This window comes from Prionailurus bengalensis, chromosome E1, assembly GCF_016509475.1.
Source record: "Prionailurus bengalensis isolate Pbe53 chromosome E1, Fcat_Pben_1.1_paternal_pri, whole genome shotgun sequence".
NCBI lineage: Eukaryota > Metazoa > Chordata > Mammalia > Carnivora > Felidae > Prionailurus > Prionailurus bengalensis.
Window position 1 is genome coordinate 47,943,413 of NC_057347.1, and position 19,401 is coordinate 47,962,813.

At 44.8% G+C, this 19,401-nt stretch overlaps 1 protein-coding gene across 2 annotated transcripts in view; it reads right to left on the reverse strand.

Annotated features, from left to right (window-relative positions):
- PRKCA (protein kinase C alpha) overlaps positions 1–19,401 on the reverse strand; it is a 404,614-nt gene that overhangs the window by 225,909 nt on the left and 159,304 nt on the right. The window lies entirely within an intron of this gene.

The following is a 19,401-nucleotide window of genomic DNA, read 5'->3' on the forward strand; positions in this document are numbered from 1 at the left end:
TACCTTAGACCCCAATCAACAGAATCGCATACACTGCAAACACACCCTGCGTTAAGAGCAGACTGGGCTGTCTTACAACTTGCAAACTTGCTAATGAAACATCCATAACTCGAGGCTTCAGAGCATTACAACCACCAAGACACGGAGCCCCTTCTCAGCACACGAGCCGGCCTCTACCTGGGAATAGACCTTGGGAATTTCCAACATGCCCGCCCCCCAACTTCTGACTTGCTCATTTCCTGTACTATTCAACCAACTTCCCCAATCCTCCTTTCTCCATCCGTCAACCCTAACTGGGCACATAATGATGACCTGTCCCAACCAAGAATGTCCCTCACCACCTAAAATAGAAATACCATGTGCCACTGCTTGTACTTTTCAAGGCTCTTGTGGCTGAGGACCCCGATTTGTATTTATGGGTGTCAATTTTGTGTCTTCATTGTAAGCGCCAATCTGAGTTCCATCCAAGCTCACAGCAGGCATCGTTGCACAATGCTTAATAAAGGCTCTGTGTTGATAATGACCTGCAGTACCTCTCTATATCAGGGAGTCCCTCACACTGTATAACAAAGCAACTCCAAGATCCGTTTCCATGACAACAGCAGCATCACACAGGAAAGAGAAGAAAGAGTACAGAAAGGCTCTTTAGAAATTGCTACCAAAACGCAGATACACTTTACGAGACTAAAAACAATGTTCTGGGCACTAGATTTGAGGTTAAAAATCTTTTCTTTCTTGAATGTAGTCTCTAATGACGTGACTATTTTTAAACATGTAATAGGAACTGATTCAGAACACTATAAATACCATCCATCTGCCAAATTTCAAGAGGTCTAAAATTAGGTTACCAGGTTCATCAATTTCCCTTAGAAGATTCTATTAGAAACAGACCAAACCCTTCTGGTGGCAGTAACAGTGAAATGCTGACAGTTCAAATGCTACAGGAAATAAGTTGCATTCATTTAAAACCTAATTACGAAGAAACTCCAAAAACCATCATTTTTCCTGAATATAATTAATAAGGGAAATACCTTAGGAGACAGGAATTTCTTAGAAGGCCCTTACAACAATTTACCACATACTGAAAATAACTCACAGCAGTATGTGTTATAACTAAATCATGCATTATAAACAAATGAGAGAAAAAAAATTACACTTTCCTTTTCTACTACACTCATGATGAGCCTCTGGGAATGTCTGCTTTTCTTTCACGGATGAAGTGGAAACAAAATGAAACACCCAACAATTGGAGTAGCCTCGCCAATATTTTTTTCTGCTGTGATCTTCCCCTCATGGACCATCAAAGGAAAAAGGGCCCTCTTACTAAAAATACCCTGGAACATCAGGCAGAACTGGGACCTACAGATTTTTTTTCCCCCCTCAGTCCCTGGGAGGTAAGGTTATTTTCACGTACATGTGTACCAAGTTATTTTTAAAACTTGCCTGTTCTTCTCTGGTTATTCTGTTTCAACCAACAAAAAGCCCCCGGTGGCCTGCTGTATTCAAATCCACTGGAAGCATCCTGGCTGTTCCGCGGTAAAAGCCCCCGGTGGCCTGCTGTACTCACATCCACTGGAAGCATTCTGGCTGTTCCGCGGTCCACACCACAACCATCAACAGGTGCAGAAGGCAACTTTACCCCATGAGCCGCAAGGCATAAAGCGCTTCATAGAAACAGTTTAACAGGTAATTTGCAACCTTGTCAGAAGCAATGGAAGTCAGACACCTAAAGTAGGTGGCACCTGCACCAAGAACCATGTTCCTCGTTATTCTCAACTGTTCATTTCACCAAAAGGCCACAGCTGGCTCAAAGACAACCTGTGAGAGTCGCGCTGGTTTCTTTTTTTTTTTTTTTTTTAATTTTTTTTTATTTTTGGGACAGAGAGAGACAGAGCATGAACGGGGGAGGGGCAGAGAGAGAGGGAGACACAGAACCGGAAACAGGCTCCAGGCTCTGAGCCATCAGCCCAGAGCCTGACGCGGGGCTCGAACTCACGGACCGCGAGATCGTGACCTGGCTGAAGTCGGACGCTTAACCGACTGCACCACCCAGGCGCCCCAAGTCGCGCTGGTTTCAATATAAAGTTAAAACAAAGATTCTGTGTAACGTTTCAAGGTTAACTCAGCATTTACTTCCTAAGTCAGTAACTATCGAGAGATTCCAGAGAGATTCCAGATAAGCACAGAGGGCAGGAAGTTGAGAGATGGGCTTTGCCCTTAACAGGCTGCAGCATAGGAGCAGAGACACAGAAACAAAGCACGGTGTTATGTCTTCAGAGAGGTCCACTCAGAAAGAATTAAAGAGGGGCAATTGAAGTGGGGGGGGGGGAGTAGAATGGAGTCTGTGGGGATAGAAGGAAGACTAAGAATTGGCCAGGTGGATATGGTTATCTGATAAAAACCCCAAACAACAACAAAAGGGATGATCTGAAATAGACATTTTTCCAAAGATGACCTACAACATGGCCAACAAGCTTATGAAAAGATGTTCAACATCACTAATCAGGGAAATGAAAATCAAAACCACAATGAGGTATCGCTCCACGCTTGTCCGAGTGGCTATTATCAAAAAGACAAGAACTGCAGTGGCAATGATATGGAGAAAAGGGAACCCTCGTGCACTGTTGGTGAGGCTCTACGTTGGTGCACCCACCGTGGAAAGGAGTACGGGGATTCCTCACAAAATTAAAGAACAAAACCAAACTTTGTATCTGAAGACAAAAACACTAACCGAAAAGGCACATACAACCCCACGCAGCGTTACTTACAACAGGCAAGATACAAAACAAACTATCACAATGGATGCATGGGTGAAGAAAATGCGGCATAGTCAGACAACAGAATGTTATTCAGTCATTAAAAAATGAAACCTAGGGTGCCTGGGTGGCTCAGTCGGTTGAACATCTGACTTCGGCTCAGGTCACGATCTCTCAGTTCACGACTTCAAGCCCCACATCTGACTCGCTGCTGTCAGTGCAAAGCCCGCTTCGGATCCTCTGTCCCACTTTCTCTCTGCCCCTCCTCAGCTCACGCTCTCAAAAAAAACACAAAAAACATTAAAAAACAAAAAACAAAAAAAAAAACCTCTACCATTTGCACCAACATAGATGGAGCCAGAGGTCATTGTGCTAAATGAAATACAAAGAAATACTAGATCTTACCTGTATGTAGAATATTAAATGGAAAAGAAACCAGCTCACAGAGAACAGATTAGTTGCCAGATGGGTGGGGGTGGGGGGGCAAAATGGGTAAAGGAGGTCAAAAGGTACACATTTGCACTCATGAAATAAGGGGGTGTAACGTACAACATGATGACTAGTTAATTCTGTACCTCAGATTTCCAAGTTGCCAAGAGGGCTCTGTTTTTGTTTTGTTTTTGTTTTTTTGGCCAGGAGAGTAAATCTTAAAAGTCCTCATTACAAGAAAAAAAAAATGTTAACTATATATGTCGGCAGATGTTAACTACACTTATCGTTTGCAATATATACCAACACCAAATCATTACGGCATACATGCAAAATGAATAATGTTCTATGTCAATTACCTCAATTAAGAAAATGGTCAGGTGGCATGGGAGAAGGGCATTCCAGAGCCTCACCTCCAACTTTAAGTGGGGCAGAGCCAGCTCTGTTCCCTCTGGGTTAAGCAAGACTAGTATCCCTTGTTATATTTCTTGGGGCTCCCTGTTCTGGAGTCCCTCTTCCCTTATTAGAAACATCTACTCTTTGGAAGTTCTTTGTGGAATTTATGCTAAACTCTGTCTCCCTATAACGCCTAGTCATTGGGTCTGGGTCAACCCCTGGGGTTCCAAAGTTCACCCTTCTTCCCAGCATGGAAGGCAGCTCAGATCAATTCCTACAGCTTCTTCTTTCCTTCACACTCAGCACCTTCTAACTCATTTTCTGGGTCACTTTCCTATGGCGATGATACTGGTTTCTCAGTGCCACCTTAAAATCTGCTGCCCATAGTGCACTTCACGTTCCGAAAGACAACTAGAACCCATGGAAAAGTGCCGTTTCACTCAGCTCAGGGGACGTTGCTGCAGACCAAAGCTGCTTTAAATAAGAAGTGAGTTACTGAAAAGCTGTTTGGTTTCAGTCAACCCTCATCTACCATCAGGAGCTATTATGTCCGAAGAACACGGTGACTGAAGAGGGGACACCTGGCTGGCTCATCTGGTAGAGCATGTGACTCAGTCTCAGGGTCGTGAGTTCAAGCCCCACATTCGGTGTGAAGCATACTTAAAATTCAAGAAAATAAGAATAAAAGAACACTGTGACTGAAAAGTTACTCAAGCTCAACATTTCATTATGAAAACCAAAATATTCCTTACCAAACAAGTAAAAGTACCTTCTCCAAAGAACTAAGTGTTTAAAGAAAAAACTCGTAAGACTTCCTCACTCCTGTCTTTTTCTATTGACCAATCAAGAAAGAACATCCGATTATAACTGAAGGTCCCTCATGACATGCAACAGAATTCTTCCTGTACAGAGATGAAGTTATAGCAATAGCAAAGAACACAAATACAACACGTGAAGGTGGTTATGTCTAAAAAGTGGCGAGGCATCCTCGACATAAAATTCAAGGTTAGTTGCCTATCCAATATTCATTCTCCTTTCTACTACTCAACTACTTTGCTTTCGTTCAAATTAGAAACATACTCAGCTTAAAAAACTCCAAGCCCTTTTTAAAAACTTTACAAATATTTTTGAGAGCAAGCAAGCACACACACATGTGAGTGGGGGAGGGGCAGAGAGAGCGAGAGAGACAGAATCCAAAGCAGGATCCAGGCTCTCAGCTGTCAGCACAGAGCCTGACACAGGGCTTGAACTCCCAAACTGCGAGATCATGGCCTGAGTCAAAGTGGGATGCCTCACCGACTGAGCCACCCAGGCCTCCCCCCTGTGTTTCCTAAGCAGGAGTGGTTATGAGAGCCAGAGTTCTGGTCGATATGATGCAAATAGAAGTTGCTGGGCTGTGTTTCTGGGGGAGTTCTTGGAGCAAACTCAATAGGCATCCGGACTGACTTCACTTTTCTCATGGATGGGTTGGTAATGGAGTAGCCACCTTATAAGGAGGGCAGCAAAGGGGAGGATGAAATCTACATGGTAAGATGGCTGAACCGAAAGGCAGAATGAGGCTGATCTTTCATCGAATCATGAAGATGCCACATTAGCCCCAGAATGCTAGTCCCCACATTTTGTTACGTGAGGAGAACGACGCCCCTTATTTGGTTGTGGCCGTTTCTTGGCCAGGTTTTCTGGTCCTCCTGCTTGATACACTGGGCATGAAGCAGTCTAGACGTCTTCAACAACCTGCTTTCCCATCACACCATCGGACAAAGAACTCTCAGATGGGTGGGCGTGCTCCGTGTGGATAATGTTCTGAAGGAACACAGCACTTTGTCTTATTCCTCAAGAATTATAGGATGACTTTTTGAAAACTCCATTGTTCTAACCAGATGAAATCCAGAGCATAGGTCTCCCAAATCCAATCATCTTAAAAAAAAAAATAAAAAAAAATCAAATCGTCAGGGTGCCTGAGTGGCTTAGTCGGTTAAGCGTCCGACTTCGGCTCAGGTCAGGATCTCATGGTTCGGGAGTTTGAGCCCCACATCTGGCTCTGTGCTGACAGCTCAGAGCCTGGAAGCTGCTTCAGATTCTGTGTCTCCCTCTCTGGTCCTCCCCCCACTGGTGCTCTCTCAAAAATAAACATCAAAACTTTTTAAAAATCAAATCATCAAATGATTTCAATTTCTTAGGTTCACTTCTAGGTCCAGCCCCAATATACAAGTTCTGTCAGAACTCTAATCACAGTAATGTCTTTATAGTAAGCCCCTAGCACCGCGTACCACAGAAACATTTTCCACCACCTCCGTCACCATCATTCTTAATGGCCACACGTATTCTATCACAGTGATATATCACAATTTACTTAACTCCCTGCTGTTTAAAGAATGTTAAGAGAAACCAACGGCTGCAGAGGGAAATCTAAGAACAAGGACACCACTCCCAAGCCAATGTGCAGCCAGGCCATAACTTGTCATGTGAAGATCCTATAGGTGTAAATTATTCTCAAGGTTTGAAATTCAAAACTTATCCCACTTACCTAGAATGGCAGACTATCAGATTCTGGTGGTTAATTAGATAATTCTAATTAAATAAGACTGATCACATACATTTTGAATTTTATAGACCACATATTAACATTATGATTATGAAAAACCACGGTTTCTTTGGAAGACACAATCACATGGTACACCTCAGGCTTCAGTGACATGGCCCAGTTTATTACTATACTCACGGCAGTGTCATCACAGAAGAGGAACAATCTCCCCTGATCCCAGGCTGTTTCCTTTTAGTGATATCGTCAGAAGGCAACAGAACTCTAAGGCTTGTCTTTTCTCTTGTGAGAGTAACATTCATTCAGTCAACAAATATTGAGCATTTCATGCTCTAGGCACTGTTCTGAGTTACGCAGACACAAAAGACAACGTACCTGCACTTCACTGTATTTCATGCTGGCAGAAGAGATGAAAAAATAACCAAGTAAATGCTTATGGCTTCAAGTGGTGATAAGGGCCATGAAGTATGCAAAGACAGACTAACAGAAAATAATGGGAGGATGTAATCTAACGAGGCATCTCCAATGAGGGGTCACCTGAGTAGAGACCTGAACAGTATGAGCGAGCCTCATTCCAGAAGAACCCACCTGTGCAAAAGACCCAAAGCTCAAATGAGCTTGGCATATTCCAGTCAGTGTGACTAACCGTAGCTAGATCACAATCCTAATGGTCAAAGGAGGCCACCCAAGGGTCGAGACTGAGCAATGCAACGGTCAGATTTGCCTGGTACATGCAAAATCTCACTCTAGCTATGCATAGAGGATAAACTACAAGAGACAAGGACAGAAATGAGGAGCAAAGCAGGAAGCTATGTTGCTGGACTCTCCCAGGGTCTGGCTCCCAGATGAACAGTTCTTTAGGTGAGAATATGATCGTATCCAAGGCCACAGCTCCAAAGTGACAAAAAGTGCTTGTGACACAAGGTCTCTTTCACTTATGTGATTCATTTTCAAGTTTTCAACTTACCATTACCATCCCACCACCCCCCTGCCATGTTTGCTCTGTACATTAAGTTACTCTAACTCACCTATTTGCAATGGGACAAATGTGATTAAAATCAATTACCTTAATCTTGGTGCATCATTCAAACTTCGCAAATGCAGAAGAGAGCAGACCTGCCTTTCTAATTTTAAGAACCTGCTGTGTGTGATCTCTTTTTCAAGCTTCCCTGGTCTTTTGTGATTAATTTTTAGTAACAGGAGAACGACCTGTTTAAGAACAAATGAGTCATGATACAGCTTAGTATCTAGAAACCTAAAATCACCCTCCTCCACAGAGAATATCATTTTCAAGTATGAAATCCTCATGTTTAAACATTCCTACCCCATGTTAACTCTACAAAGCTTCCGGCCTTGAAAGTGAGATGGGGAGGGACAGGCTAGGAACTCAAGATGGCAGAAAGCAAGCATCCAAATTGCCCTCCTTCTGAAAGGTACTTAACTATGGTTTAGGACATGAAAAATAAAGCCCTCACTTGTAAAAGTTTATAATCTGTGTTTTTCAAAATCCAGTCTTTCACTCAGTAATCTTCTACCAATATAAATTTCTTATGAGCGCAAATAGCCACCTCTGAGTTATGCATAAATTATCCATGCTGGCACAGTTAGGCACAGGACAGACAGGCATCTAGAACAGCAGTGGCCAAAGTGGAAATAAATTTGACTACCGCCTCCTAAGGTGGCATTCTTGGCTGTGTCATTTCCCTTCTTGAACTGCGGTTATAAACCTCTCCAGATTAACTGTGCAGTTAGCAATCACTTCAATGAATGTAAACTGAAAACATATGGTTGACCAAACAAGCATTTCCTTTTAATAGATTTTTTCCATCAACATTTAACAGGAAAAATATTAAGAAAAAGTCTGGTCACACAGAGTTAGTGACCACGGTTCAGTTGATATCTTGCTTAATTTGGTTAGGCTTAAATTTCTACTAATAGACTCCCTCAATATATTAAAAATAAAATCTATATATTTTTCAAAAGTAAATTTGCTTTCTAAAGATAATTACAATGACTCAAAATTAAGAAATGGCTGATAGGGATTCTGAGACAATCTTCTGGAATGTTTTACAGACAGACCAAGGAAATTATTTTCATTTTATCCCGGGATCAGGGACTTCATTATTTCTTCTATTCACTCAATATCAATGATCACCCACCAGGAGTCAGAAATCATACTAAGTATCAGGGATACAGAGATGAGTAAGATGTAAGCAGAAAGAAAACATAATAGGATCAAAATCAGTCTTCCTGTGGCAAACTGTTACATTAATGGGCAGAGCGACCCATGCCTCCCAGGACCTACACTGTGTGTTCCCCCTGTGATGGCTAAGTCTGTGTGTCGACTTGACTGGGCCACAGGGTACCCAGATATTTGGTCAAATAATGATGTTTCTGTGGGAGAGTTTTTGGATAAGATTGACTTTTAAATTGGTGGATGAATAAAGTAGATTGCCTTCCCTAATGAAAACCTAAATAGAAGGAAAGCACCAACTGCCCTTCCCCCCACCCCATACCCATTCTCTTGAGCACGTGTGGGCGCGTGCACGCGCACACACGCACACCAAGCAAGAGAATTCTTCCTTTCCAATGGCTACGAAATAGTACATGAGCTTCTTCCCCACCTTTGGACCTCAAGAGAAACCCTGGCCCTTCATCTCCAGTCTGCTGGCCTTTGCACTAGAACTACACTGTTGGCTCTCCTGGGTCTCCAGCTTGCCCACGCACCCTGTGGATCTTGGGACTTGCCAGCTATACGAGCCAATTTCTTTAAAGTCTCCTTGTATGATGAATATACATACAGACCATTAGTTCTGTTTTCCTGGAGATTCCTAACCTACCTTCAGAGGGACTCTGGGCTTAGCCGTGTGACTTGCTTTGGCAAATGGGACATCAGGAAACACAGTACCAGCAGAAGTTTAAGCATATGTAGGTTTCAGCTTGCCTTCTTGCAACACCACCGGCACAGAACTACCTATCCTCCTGGAAAGGCCAACACGGAGAACCACAGCCCCAGCCAACAACCCCAGCTAGCAACCAGGGGAGTCCTCTTGTGTGACTGTGCAGCAACCTTTGGCAAATATTGATATGTATGGCAACCCTGATATGACAATTTATTTATATATATATGTATGTATAAATATAAATATATATACAAATATACATATGTATATATGTACATACAAATATAAATATATATATTTATATATATATATGTATATATATATATGTATAAATAACGACTGGAGTACTACTCGCTGGCAATACCAAGGACGGACTAAAGGAGAAACAGTCCAGAGCCCGTAAGACCAATTCATAGAACACGATGAGGCTTTCCTGAAGATGACAGCAAGGAATACGGAGGGGAGAGTCAGAGTCCACAGGACTTGGAGACCACTTAGATCTGAGAGACTACAGAGATGGAAACAACCCAGACGATCCCAAGGCTTCTGGCTGGGGAGGCTGTGCACAGACGACTGTCTGGTGTTATTCCAGCACAGAGTGGCACGAAGAGGCAGTGGCCCGAGTAGGGGAGGATATGCAGGGAGAACAGGCAGTGACAAAATAAGGACAGTGTTGTACATTTTGAGTGTGACATCCTCAACATAAAGAACCTGAGCATTCTTTCCACATCAGGGGAGTTACCTGGGGAATGCGATCAGGACTATTTAATGCCTGATGGTCATGTGACACTTATCCGGACAAGGACATTCCTCTTAGAACCTAGCTTTTCCCCCTTGGTATAAACCCAAATATGTTTGGGGAGATTAGATTACAAAAGTAGAAATGTTGACTGAACCATGATCAGAACTGATCTTCCCACACCATCCATCTCATCTCCTGCCAGCACCAGCCGCCATGATTTCCTGCTCATAGCTTCTGGTACAACATAATAGAAAAAGCTGCCAGAGGAGGTACCTCCCCACTTGCTTTATCGGTCTTAACCACTATCAAAGGCATAGGCAGAATTCCTAGTAAATGGGCTCGTTTGATGGCCATTGTTTTTGACCCTTGATCCGTTAATAAATGGATGTACCAGTGATAATGGCTAGCCAGAAAATCCTCTACAAATCTCTTTCCTTCTCCTAGCCCTGAGGAAATGCACTTCTCTTTTTGTCCGTAGATGGAATCTTCTGCTGGAAATTCATTAAGCAGAAAACAGCCAAGGTGAGGAAGGTACCGGCTAACTGAATGGGACTCCTACTTCAGCTTGTGGAAAGAAAAGAAAGAAAAAAAAAGTGACTCACTAAAACCCAGGAACAAGCTTCAGGCATAAGCCAAAAAGCTCTCTAGGCTGGCTTACAGCTTAGGGTAAAGCCACTTAAATCCTTCCAGAAACCCAGGGTCCTGGAAAGTACTACGTTCCACCTTCTGAAGAACCCAAACTAAGTCACCAAACTGTCCTAGGCTCTCACAGAGCCTCCTTCCTACAGGTTCTGTCTTCACTAGTTAGTTCACCTTGTCAGTCTCACTTATGAAAGCTTCTACTGTTAATATCTGTGCAACTCCCAATTTCTCTTACCATTTTAAGCTTGAGTCACACTGACGCCAGATTCTAGTCACAAAAATAGAGAATTTTCAGTGGCAGAAAATCTGCCCCTTAAGTGGCTTTGGTGATCAACCCACTTGGTATTGAGGGAAGAGAAATGGTTAGGAAGCAGAGACTTGGTCCAAAGCTTAACACAGTATTTACTACCAGATTCCAGCAAGTCCTTGAACCAACCCTGAGCCTTGACTTTCACATTTACACAATGGGATTAATATATGCCAGGTGTGGGGCGCCTGGGTGGCGCAGTCGGTTAAGCGTCCGACTTCAGCCAGGTCACGATCTCGCGGTCCGGGAGTTCGAGCCCCGCGTCAGGCTCTGGGCTGATGGCTCAGAGCCTGGAGCCTGTTTCCGATTCTGTGTCTCCCTCTCTCTGCCCCTCCCCCGTTCATGCTCTGTCTCTGTCCCAAAAATAAATAAACGTTGAAAAAAAATTTTAAAAAAAATATATGCCAGGTGTATTTGTGTATGTTATCCATTCAATTATCTTAATAATGCTTACTTGCATTTATGACATCCCACTAAGGATAAACTATTTGAACATAAGGACTAGACCTATTAATCTTTACACCCCCCCCCCCAGTTCCTGGCAATAAAAAATGCCCAGAAAACATTTAATGATGACATACAGCAAATACAAAAAAAAAAAAAAAAAAGCACCAGATAGAAGAGATGCTAAAAATACACATCAGGTAAAACCATGAAGATGCCATACCTGGTAGAATTTCTAGCTCTGGGCTTCCAGTGATTTCAGCCCTAGTAGTAGGTTCCGTAGACATCATTGTCAGCAACAGTTCTCAGGGATAGGGAAATTCGGTTGTTTGTAAACCGTGAACCGCCTGATGTTACTAAGTCACTTGCACAGGTAAAGAGAAATCAGTAAGGAAGCCATCCTATCGATTTTTACCCTAGCCAGTCAAAAGCTACGGCCTAGGTCCACCACTTTGTAAGCTCCCAATAGGTGGGACAGTGATTTGAGATGGTCTGTGAAAAGTAGCAAAGTCCAAGTATGTTTCTCCCATCCCCCTTCTAAGGTGCCACAATACTAATCAAGTATGCATTCCTAGAGGGGGGTCCCTGGGTGGCTCAGGTCATGATCTCATGGCCCATGAGTTCAAGCCCCTCAGTGGGCTCTTTGCTGTCAGTGCAGAACTTGCTTCAGATATTTTGTTCCCCTCTCTTTCTCTGCCCCTCCCCCAGTGGTTCTCTCCCTCTCACCATAAACTTAAAACTCTCCTAGGAGTGGGGAGATCCATAAACAGTCCCACGTATAGCTAAAACGAAGTAATTCAACCCCGGATACATACAATCGACTGGTGGTCAAATTAGACCTTCTTCCACTGAGTCGCTCTGGTTCAACAAATCTGGGTGCCCGTTCTGTGTCAGGCTCTGCACTGAGCTCTGGTTTGTCAAAGAGAAAAGACACAGGATCTCTCCATGAAGAATTCACTATACAAGCAAGACCATTCAGCAGTACAGCAGCTTTTTTTTAAACCAACGTGGAAGTGCCACGGAGAGGCTGCACGAGGATCCCTACATACTACACACACAAGTCTCCTTCCAACCTGATGTCAGAAACCATTTACAACTCTACCAAGAAAATACTCTCTTAACCTTATCGACTAACCTTTTGGACCCCAAACCGTACCATCCACCTGTACCGTCCACTGCCCCTTGTACAGATCTAGCTGCACTGAACTGGGTCACTTCCCCAAACAACCTTGCCACACTCCAAGGCTGACAGTTTGCCAAGAGTGGAGATTTTGCAAAGAATGTGCTACTGGCCTTACATGCCGTTCCAAGAGAGCAGTCCCCAAGATGTTTGAGCAGTGGCAAATCCAAAGGTTCTTTGGATTAAACGGAGAAGCCCCCAGGGCGACTCTCTTGACAACAGGCATTCTGGTGCACGGATGAAATAGGCACTCATTTCTCCTCTCCTCACGGGCCAAAACTTGGTAGCTAAAGACAATGGATGTGCCACCAACCAGCTGTCTCCTTGAGTACATCCGAACGGCGGATGCTAGTCTTTGAGGCTATTTTTAACTCCCAGCTAAATTAATTTGGCGCAAAAGTAGCAGGAGTCCCTTCCCTTGTAGGAAATACTTCTGTTACTGTGAATCTGGTACATAAAATAATCCACCCACTGAAGAGCAGAATTAGCACGGGAGTTTTGTGTTGGGTTTGTTTCCCTGAAAGAACTTCTTTTTAAGGCTTCCGGTGGCATCATGGCACGTGAAGAATGGCACCTGTGGGCGAGTGCACGGGGTGGCTTCAGGACCCCACCAAGGCTTCCTCGGAGGCTGGATCTAAAGGGGATCCCGCGAGGACAAAGACAACACCGCGCGTCTCCCTAGCGTGCGTTCTTCCTACAGGTCCTCCGGCAAATGCGTGCCACCTGAGTTTCTGCCCCACTGGACAGCACCATTTGGCCAGAGACAGAACTCCGTTAAACCAGCCAAACATGAAAACACTGGTCCTACTGGTCTGTAAGAGAACTCTGAAAGTAAGGTGCTTGTGCATGCATGCTCTCCAGCAACATCCCCCCCAACCCCGCCACTTCGTAGCATTTTATTTCTTCCCCGTCTATGGCATGGCAGCTACCATATGCAATCATATCGTATAACTGTTTGCACACTCAGCTCATCCTTCTGATTAGGGAGGACCCACCAGGAGGGCAAGAACCGTCTTTGGCTCCCTATCAACAGGGCACCAAGCTCTCGATCAGTACTTAGTGATGGAATGCCACTGAAGGCTGCAAACAGCTTTCAAGACCACCAAGTTCAACCTCCATATGCATACATAAGCAAGCCAAGGTCTAGAAGGATTTTCAGTGACTTGGCAGGGCAGGACTCCCAATTCCCACTCCAGAGCTCTTTTGACCTCACTCAGCTGCATTTTCAACACAACTTTCTAGCACCTGCACCTTTTACAAATCTCCCTTTGTCGGTTCAGGAATAGCGAAGTGTTTCGAGTATAGCTGGGTTTGCTCACAAAACTGTCTTATTTCCATATTAAATGTAAAAGCACACTTTGAGAAAATAGAAGATTTGCTAATTAAATTTCTAGGTTTATTTTAAATGTTTTGAGTTTTGTTATAAATGAAGCTCTGAAGTGTTGAATTTTAAACGACTCAGCAGCCTTTTTCATGGGCTCGGTTTCTAAGACACCGGAAAGAACTCCAGAACAAGAGAATTCTCAAGTCCGTCGTAAGTGAAAGAGAAATTTCGTGTGCTGGACATACAGCCCCCTGCAGAGTCCAGCTCCACACCAGGTACCACTATCCGCTTGTAGCCCTGTGCACAATCGCTTCCAACTTCAGCTCCAAGCATTTATAGTCTATGTTCTCAAGCTTCCTCCAATGGCTCAGTTTTACTATCTTTGCCGGCTTAAAGATGTACCCGAAACAGAAGCAGCCCCCTGCCCACCCCCCACACACACCTCTTAACAAATTCATCTATGCCCTTCCGAACATTCTGGCAGGCACCAGCTAACTCCCGATGCTGCCTGCACAGAGGCTGGTGGTCTCCCAGGTGAAGTACACTAATGACCCATGAAGTGATTTTTAAATCACCTGAATGCTGTCTAATTGTACGGCTCAGCTCTAAAAAGTGTGAGACTGCACGTATGGTTTCTCCCCAGAAAGGCAGGGGCACTGGTGAAAAGGCGCGAGGCAGAAACAAACACAAATTCAAGGGAAGCAGAATCGCCCCGAGGTGGGCTTTAAGCCTTTGAACAGGTCAATCCCTTCCCCTCTTCCTCAAATGCTCACAGATCCGGCCCACAGAGCAAATATTCCAAAGGTTGCGTTTAAAAGAGTTGTCTAACATTTGTGTGGGTTTATACACATCACATAAAGACTTCTGTCTGCCTACAACTTTACATGTTAAAAGGGTTGTGTCTCTCTCTCTCTACGGTTTTCAGGGTAGGACTGAGATTGGTAGGGATATCTGAACGGTCTGCCTCACCGTTCTCTCTCTCCCTGAAGGCATCCACAGGAAACATGAGGTATGAGAAAAAGGACTGTATGTGCTAATAAACACATACACACACGTACATACAAAAGACCCAAATACCCTGCTCCCCTCTAGCAGGGCAGGCTTCATGGACAGAATCTGGGTGGAGATTGTTGTAAGAAGTGGGAGGAGTTCCAGGCAAGGCAGCTGGTGAGCTGAAGTTCTAAATGAAGGAAAAGGGCTCCTGGGTGGCTCAGTCAGTTAGGCGTCCGACTTCAGCTCAGGTCATGATCTCACGGTCTGTGAGCTCGAGCCCCGCATCAGGCTCTGTGCTGACAGCTCAGGGCCTGGAACCTGCTTCAGATTCTGTGTCTCCCTTGCCCTCTGCCTCTCCCCTGCTTATGCTCTGTTTCAGAAATAACATTAAAGGGGCGCCTGGGTGGCTCAGTCGGTTAAGCGGCCGACTTCAGCTCAGGTCATGATCTCGCGGGGTCAGTGAGTTCAAGCCCCACGTCGGGCTCTGGGCTGACAGCTCAGAGCCTGGAGCCTGTTTCAGATTCTTCATCTCCCTCTCTCTGACCCTCCCCCATTCATGCCCTGTCTCTGTCTCAAAAATAAGTAAACATTAAAAAAAAAAAAAACATTAAAAAAAATCATGAAAGAAAGTCTGAGGAAGGAGTCAGCTCTCTAGAATCTACCCCATCGTGACCAGAGCCAGTAAGAAAATGTCGGCTCAGGGGACAAGTGGCAGCTGAAGAAACCAAAGCACTGCCCAAAATCACACTCCCCACCCCTACCCCAAAAAACCAGCAAGGTAACAGTCCTTCCTGTCCTTGTCCGTGTCTGTGTCCCAGTTCATATCTTAACTGGGGAGGTCGAGAGGGAGGTGATGAAAGAGAAGTCAGTTGTTTCTCCACATGGGCCATTTTCATGTTGCTTCTTTGTGGTCTTACACAATCTCGGATGGGGACAGGTGTGCTGGGCAGAGCTTCAGGCTGTCTTCTGAGGCCACACACCTGGGAGCACAGATGCCGTACCAACCCCAGGTGCCTTTCCAATGCCCAGTCTTGCCTTCTCTCCCCCTTCCTCGGTGCACAGCAGGTTGCCCTTCAATCTCAGGAACACGTGTTTGTGGGGTTTTTTTTTTGCTTAATGAAAGTTTTATTTCAATTATGTACATATGTGTGATTGCGTGTGTATGTGTGCAGATGTAAAACATTTCTTACTTTGGTTGCCACCAAAAGTATTGGAAAGCCTCTTCCCTAGCTACTCCATTTTTTTAATTTTTTAAAATTTACATCCGAATTTGCATATAGTGAGAATGATTTCAGGAGTAGATTCCTTAATGCCCCTTACCCCTTTAGCCCATCCCCCCTTCCACAACTCCCTCCCCTCCCCCTCCAGTAACTGTTTATTTTCCATATTTAGGAGTGTTTTGTCCCATTTTATTGTTTCCCTTCCCTTATGTTCATCTGTTTTGTCTCTTAAATTCCTCATATGAGTGAAGTCATGGTTCTTGTCTTTCTCTAATTTCACTTAGCATAATACCACCCTCCAGTTCCATCCATGTAGTTGCAAATGGCAAGATTTCATTCTTTTTGACTGTCGAGTAATACTCCATTGTATATATATACACCACATCTTCTTTATCCATTCATCCATTGATGGACATTTGGGCTCTTTCCATACTTTGGCTATTGTCAACAGTGCTGCTATAAACATGGGGGTGCACGTGCCCCTCCGAAGCAGCATACCTGTATCCTGTGGATAAATGCCTAGTAGTGCAATTGCTGGGTGGTAGGGTAGTTCTATTTTTAGTTTTTTGATGAACCTCCATACTGTTTTCCGGAGTGGCTGCGCCAGCTTGCATTTCCAAGGAACACATGGCTTTTATCTCCAGACATGTTGGCAGGGAATGTCTGGCAACACAACATTGCCCATCCAGAGGTGGGGGAGGGCTGAGAACGGCCTGACATGTTTGGCGGGGGCTCCTCACACAGAACCCAGATACCCTCTTCTCCACGAGTTTCCCTGTAACTTCTGCATCCTTTCGACGAGCCTGCTCCTTGAGGCTTGAAGATGATCTGTGTTCCCAAGAATGTTGATTACCATCTGGTTACTGGGATCTGGGCACTGCTCTTTCATTTTTCAGGGGTCTATCTTGAGGATGGAAAGACCAGGGACAGTGCTGGTGTACTTCACAGGGTCTGTCATCTTTGTCCCTGTGGGGGAGTGCCCTGACGTCCTCGGAGCTGGCATCAGCCAGCAGCACATGAACTGTATGAATCTTGAGCCTTCGTCATGGACAACACAGATCTTAGTCTAGGCAACTTTTAAATCCTTTTTTCTTGTAGCCTGCATTTTGTGTTTCTTGATCCCTCCATTCCTTTAACTCTTTTCATGCCCTTTAGCACTTTGCTAAACATGTGAGAACTTTGAACGATTAACACCAAAGCACGAGCTAGCAACTTCTCCAGGCCACGCCCTGCCCCACCCCCCCTTTCCTCTACACGGCTGTTGCATCAACCACTAGCCCGCCGGACACCCAGGGGCAACATGTCACAAAGCCTCCAGATCATTTACGCCTTTCTTCTATATGCTTCAGTCTCCCCATCTATAAACTAAGGTTAACCTAAACAAGTCTTTACCACCCCCCTTCCAGCTCTAGAGTTCTAGCACTTTCAAAACATTCTGAAAGATAAAATAAGAAAAACCTCCTTTCTCATCTCAGCTCTGTCCTGACACCTTCATGCTTTTCCAGCTACCTCCTTGGTGCAGTTCCAATTTGGGCATCTTGCGAATTTGGACAATAAACACTGCCCTGCACACAGGGTCCTGTGTCCTGGCTGTACAAAGCCCTCCTGATTGGCCTCTCAGGGCCAACAACCAAAAGGCAAATTTTCTCCTGGGAGGAGAATGCACAGGCTGTACTTCTTTCCTCTCATATATTTAAAAAAAAAAAAAAAAAAAAAAAAAGAAACATCTCTTATCTTCACTTTCACAGATCGGATATTAAAATGTGAGGCTGAGCATGCACAGTGGGTAACACAACACAGAGTAGGGACAGAACTCAGACTAACGCATCAGATCACAAGCGTCCCTCCCACTGTATTTCACAACCAGCGGACCATCACTAAGGCTTTCTGCCTGGCTGGGGATTCAAGGACTAAGGGACGGGGCAGGGGGAACATAATGATCATCAAAACAGGGTAAGAATTTTGGGCATGAAAGGGGCTGCTAAAAGTAACTAATGGACATTAAGCTGTAGCACGCATAAACCAAGGCTTCCTCGTGTAAACAGGACAGTCCTGTGCAAACTTGCACGTATATGACATATCTATGTATAATACCAAAAGCTTACAGAACCCATAAAATCAGACGTAATCAGGGAGCTGACCTACAGCGCCTGTAGGACCTTCCCAGCCCCCTTCCTCTCCCATCCAATCCACTGGAGCCTCCTCAGGGCTCTTTTCTGGGCCCTCATCTATCTTCTCCTTATTCTTTACCTCCGTCTCTCAGCAAGATGTTGCACACCCAAAGCTTATAACAACCAAACAGAGGAATCTTTATCTTCTAAACACACCCTGCTTCCCAACTCCACACCTACATTCACAGATAACTGTGTTCTCCACGTCAGACTTCCCAAACCGAACTTGTCCAAAGAGAAGCCCGTGATCAGCCCTGTCCCATACTTCTGAACACATTCTCCCCTCCACAGCCTCGATAGCCTCCATCCATAGGTTTGGCCAAGAGGCCAGAGAGTCAGTCTCTCCATTTCCACCTCCCCAATCCTCCAGCGGCCAAGAGCTGTGGCCCAGCTCCTAAATACACGGTGAGTTTACCCTGTCCAGCCTCACTGTCTCCACCTACCCCGACCTTTCACCTTGCCATCCGTGCTACTCTTCAAGCTTTCATACTTCCCCATCCTCACCCGTACATCAAACCCATTTCCACTGTCGATATTTCCTATAAGGAAAGCAAAGAAACCTTTGGGACATGCAAACAGAATCACACCAGTCCCAGTTTAAACCCTTCCTCTGGATCCCTACCAGTCCTAACATCGCGTTCAAAATCCTTAACTACACATCTGACGACCAGCTCGCTCTTCTTCTCGTATACACTGAACGCTCCAGGGCTTCCTCACTTGCTTTTCCCTTTGTCTGAGGTAGTCTTCCACGGGGCTCCTTTATGCCCCAACGTGCATGCACACAGGTTCCCTGGTGTCTGATGATCTCCACTTGCTCCTGCAGGTCGGTTTAAATGCCATTTCCTCGGGGAAGCCTCTGACCACCTAGAGGAGATCCCTCAGGTAACACACTCAGACGACAGCCTCTACCCTTATTAAGAGTACTTAAACCAAAAGAATGAAGAAGTGGAAGGAGGGGCAGAGTGAAGGGAATGAAGAAGGGAAGGAGTCAGACAAAAACTATTCCTCTGTGGGCAGGACGGATGGACGGACACACACACACACACACACACACAACCATTCTTGCTGGAGCCAAAATGGGAGAAAAGAAGGATGGACTGAGAATAATGAGCAAGGAGGCCAAAGAAATACCATGGGATGCTTGAGGGCAACTTTCAGGAAAGCTGGTACTCTTCCTCTCCATGTGTCCCGAATGGAGGCAATACTCCAGAAAGAAAGAAAAAGTGAAAGGGTGGGGTGGAGCACACTAGTTTTTTTGTATGTAGGATGTGGGCTTTCCAGTCTATAAAGATATAAAACAGGGTTATCTCTGAGGCTCTCTGGCTCCCACATGCAGAGCCTCTGCAGACCAG